This window comes from Pteropus vampyrus, unplaced genomic scaffold (assembly GCF_000151845.1).
Source record: "Pteropus vampyrus isolate Shadow unplaced genomic scaffold, Pvam_2.0 Scaffold366, whole genome shotgun sequence".
NCBI classification, from domain to species: Eukaryota; Metazoa; Chordata; class Mammalia; order Chiroptera; family Pteropodidae; genus Pteropus; species Pteropus vampyrus.
Genome location: NW_011889147.1, coordinates 30,817 through 36,036, shown reverse-complemented (window position 1 = coordinate 36,036; position 5,220 = coordinate 30,817). Strand labels below are relative to the sequence as shown.

General features: G+C 35.7%; 1 pseudogene; it reads right to left on the bottom strand.

The window, feature by feature from the left end:
* Positions 1-3,282: 3,282 nt before the first annotated feature.
* LOC105305142 lies at positions 3,283-4,186 on the bottom strand (annotated as a pseudogene).
* Between the last annotated feature and the right edge of the window lie 1,034 nt (positions 4,187-5,220).

The following is a 5,220-nucleotide window of genomic DNA, read 5'->3' as shown; positions in this document are numbered from 1 at the left end:
ACTTGTTGTTCTTTAATTTATTGATGATCACCATTCTGACAGGTGTGAGGTGATATCTCACTGTGGTTTTAATTTTCATTTCTCTGATGTCTAGTAACCTTGAGCATCTTTTCATGTCTATAGGCCATCTGTATTTCCTCTTTGGAAAAATATCTGTTCAACTCTTTCAAAAAGTTCAAGAAGAGGGAAAGCTCCCCAATTCTTTTTATGATGCCACCATTACCTTGATTCCAAAACCAGACAAAGACATTACAAAAAAAGAAAACTATAGACAACTATCTCTTATGAACATTGATGCAGAAATCCTCAACAAAATATTAGCAAACCGAATTCAGCAATACATTAAAAATATCATACACCATGATCAAGTTGGATTTATTCCTGGAATGCAAGGTTGGTATAATATCCACAAATCAATTAATGTGATACATCATATTAACAAATCAAAAGATGAAAACCATATGATCATATCAATAGACGTAGAAAAAGTGTTGGAAAAAATCCAGCATCCATTTATGATAAAAACTCTCAACGACGTGGGAATACAAAGAACATACCTCAACATAACAAAGGCAATATATGACAAACCTACAGCTAACATCATACTCAATGGGGAAAGGGTAAAAGCATTTTCCTTAAGATCAGGAAAGAGACAAGGATGACCACCTTCACTATTTCTCTTCAACACTGTGTTGGAGGTCTTAGCCACAGTGATAAGATAAAAAAGAGTAATAAAAGGCATCCGAATTGGAAAGGAAGAAGTAAAACTCTCGTTATTTGCTGATAACATGATACTATATGTAGAGAACTCTAGAGATTCCACTAAAAAACCTGTTAGAACTGGCCAATGAATTCAATAAAGTAGCAGGATACAAAATTAATATTCAGAAGTCAGTGATATTTTTATACACCAATGATGAACTTTCAGAAAGAGAAATTAAGAAAGCAATCCCACTTACAATTGTATCAAAAAGAATGAAATTCTTGGGAATCAAATTAAGCAAGGAGGTAAAAGACCAGTTCTAAGAAAATTATGTCATTGAAAAAAGAAATTGAAGAAGATACAAATAGATGGAAGCACATACCGTGTTCATAGGTAGGAAAAATCAACATTGTTAAAATGGCCATGCTACCCAAAGCAATCTATAGATTCAGTGCATCCCTATCAAAATACCAATGGCAAGAGCATGATTTGTTTTAATGAAGCAACTGTTGTTGGGTTCCTGGATAGCTTCAGGATGGGGGCTGGTCACCAGAAAGACCAAGCCATGATTAGAAGCTGGTAACTTTCTGTCTGCCCACTTGTTCTACAAGGAAGAGACAGGGTTGGACATTGACTTAATGCCGGTCAGGTAGCCTCCATAAAAATCCTTAAACAATGGAGTGGAGAGCTTCCAGGTTGGTGAACACATCCAAGTGTCAGATGGATGGTGACTCCAGTATCATGTGACATAAGCTCCTGCCCTGGGAGCCATTCCAGATCTCCAGTTATGTTTCTTCACTTGGCTACTAATTTGTATCCTTTCTGATACCTTTTATAATTACCTGGTAAATGTAAGTAAATGTTTCCATGCGTTTTGTGAGCCATTCCAGTAAATTATTGAACCTGGGAGAGGGTTATAGTACTCAAACATGGGAGAGAGTTGTGGGCTAATCCCTAACTTCATAGCCAGCGGGACAGAAGTGTTAGTACCCTGGGGACCCATCACTTACAATGTGTGTCTGAAGTGAGGACAGTCTTGTGGAACTGAGCCCTTAAACCTGTAAAGTCTGACACTGTCTCAAATTAGTATCACAAATGAATTCTTAAAATTGGGCACCAAACTGATGTCCACATATTTAGAAAATAGTGGTTTTCCAATTGGTTGGTGCGGGGAGGGAAATAGCACATATTTGGTCCTGAGTAGGGTTATCCTTTACCCATAATTTAAATCATTTCATATTTTTAAATTTATCTGTGTTACCTTTTGATCTTTGTTATGTATTTTCCACTTAAAATTTGCAATATTATAGATACACTGCATTTTTACTTAGCAGTATATTATAAATATTTTCCATTTTATCACATCATATATCTCCCAATCATCACTTTCTTCATCCCATTACACTGAGACGTGGACTTTTATGATCTAATTCTTGCTTTCGGCTGCTCTCAACAGCTGTGCTTCGGTCTGGGAATGCCTGACTACAGAAAATCTCTGCACTCTTTCTAGTCTCATGGTGATGAAGTAAATGAGGGCAGATTGTTATACAAGAAACATATTTAGTGCAATCTCTGACAATATTTCTAGTTCTTTTAATGGGTTCTAATTTCCTTATAAATGCAGACTAAGGAACTATGATTGTTAAATTAATTTCAATGGTAAGAATTAAAAGGTACCCTTTATAATTCCTACAAATAAGTCTACATTATGCCAAATAGGACTATATTTTTATTATTTGTTCAAATATGGATAGACTTCTATCAAATCACGTGACTGTGGTGCCCAGACCTGACATCCTAAGAGATGGGAATCAGCAGTTTTTCTATCCTCATGCCTGTTTTCACAGGTCTTCACAGCCCAGATCTTGGGAGTAGAATTTGTTCAAAAGACTGATACGAAGTAACAACTTAGGCTTCATTGCTCTGCTCAAACCTTCTTGGTGAATAACAGTGCTGAAGTCATTAGACTGATTTAGACATTACAGTCCATATTAAATGCTTGGAACCAAATAACTTGATTCCTAAAATCAGAGGACTTGAGTCCACATCTCTTCAGATAAACTATTAAATTTCGTTAAGACACAGAATTCTAATCTGTAAATTGAGGGAAATTAATAATTCCACAATTATGGGATTACTGAGAATAAAAATAGAGAAGCATAGTGGTTTTATACATAGACTTTCTGGATACAAACTCTGGTGCCACAATATCCTAGCTGCATGACTTGCAGCAATGTACTTAATGTCTCTGTGCCCCAAATGATTTTTTTTGTAAAACAGAAATAATAGTGCTACTTCATAGGGTTTTGGTGAGGAATAACCCAGTTAATATATGTAATAGTGAGTGCAAATTATTGTTTGCAAGATTAATTAAATGAGAAAAAGTACTTGCAACCTATGGGTATTTAGAATAGTAACAACTACAGTATCAATATTTGGTTTACTAGTGAATATAAATGAGAGTTAGAGGAGGCATAAATTTAATTCAAGCAATCAGTTACACAGCATACCTATTAGGTAGGTCCTAAGTGTGATACAGGTAAACCAAAACTTTATAGTTCATCGGATAAGAATGGATCCTACAAATGTAATCTGACAGTTGCCTCTCTCAGGGCTTCCTTCACATCTCTGTTCCTCAGATTGTAGATGAGAGGGTTCAACATGGGGATCACCACTGTGTAGAACAGAGATATCACTCTGTTCTGGTCAGTTGAGTAGCGATCGTTCCATAGTAGAGAGTAACGGCAGTGAGGTGGGAGGTGCAGGTGGAGAAGGCTTTGTGTCTCCCTTCAGCGGAGCGCATCTTCAGGACTGTGATGAGGATGCAGATGTAAGAGAGAGATATGACAAACACTGTGACCACAATGATGGATCCAGAAGAGATGGAAGGGATGATTTCAATAATGGAGATATCCGAGCAGGAAGTTTCAACAAAGGAGAGAAATCACAGAAAAAGCGATCTACCTGATTTGGTCCACAAAAAGACAGACTCAATAAACAGTCATTAAATGTCCAAGCATTCAAATATCCACTCAAGTAGGACATCTCCAATAAGAGAATGCAGATTCTGGGGGACATGTGAGTGGAGTAGAGCAGTGGTGAGCAGATGGCTACATAAAGATCATAGGCCATGGCAGCCAGCAGGAAGCACTCAGTGGTCCCAAATTTGACCATAGTATAGAGTTGAGCCACACAGTCAGCAATAGGCAGAGAGATACCTTTTTTCAGGAAGCCCATAAGCTTGACAGGTGTGACTGAAGAGGATAACCAGATGTCCGCAAAGGCCAAATGACAGAGGAAAAGGTACACTGGGGTGTGAAGCTGAGGGCTGCTATTGATTAACATGATTAGGCTGACATTGCCCATTAAAGTGACAATATGGATTCCGAGAAATATCACGAAGAAGATGACACTAAGTGAAGGATCCTCTGTTAACCCCAAAATGATGAACTGTGTCACGCTGGTGTGGTTTCCAACCTCCATCTTCTCTGTGCATTATTCTTGTTGAAGGAAATGAGAATATCCATTTGTTTTAGATTTCTCCATGTTTTGCTACTGTATTGTCACAAAGGCAAAAAAGTTCCTGTGTTTTGAGACAGTCATGAGAAAGTAGAATTAATGATAATAGGGGAAGACACAGAGAAATCACTGCAGTGTAATGCAACGATTTCAAGGCATACTAAAGATTCAGTAAAAATGAGAAAAGTATACCTATCAGAATGAGAAAATAGAAAAATGAAAATAATTTTAAAATATTTCTTTAAAATATTATAAAATATTTTTATTTGGGTCTTTAGTGACCTGAAAATTTCACTTATATACACTTTTCTTTCCAGGAACTTCAACTAAATAACAATCCTTACAGGCAAACTCTACGGATTTACATATTATATTTGGAAACAAATATAATATGTAAAGATTCACCTACAAACCTTTTAACAATGCCTCACAATCTATATTCATATAATACTTATTCCATTTTCATGTATTTTTAATACTGAAGCATAAGTAGTATTTAGATATTTGTGATATTATATATTTCATTTTCATAATTTACACTTTCACTTAATATTATCAATAAAGTATTTCCTAGTCTCCTGAGAAATTATCATATCTGAAATGCTGGATGGATTCTATGTCAAATTTCATAGCATGTATTCATGGAGCTTCATAATCTGTCTCTGATTATTTTTCTAAATATATCTTCCTATACGTGGTTCCTTGCAAGTTTTGTGCTTTTAAGAGTCATGTTAATAAGAAAGATTTCTACTCAACTGTTAGTGATTCTAATTTTTATAGAAACACATTTTCTGCTAACAACGTTATTTTAGTTTATAAGGTGTTAAATGTTTACCATGAGTGATAAATATTGGTACCAAATATCTTCAAAATGTCTTAGTATCTTAAACGTTTTTTTTTTTGTCTTACTGTAGATAAGAAAGCATTTAGTATTTCCAATGGTAGAACTTAGTTCGAATGAATGAATGTGAGGTACAGTGAATCGATAGTTGAGTCCT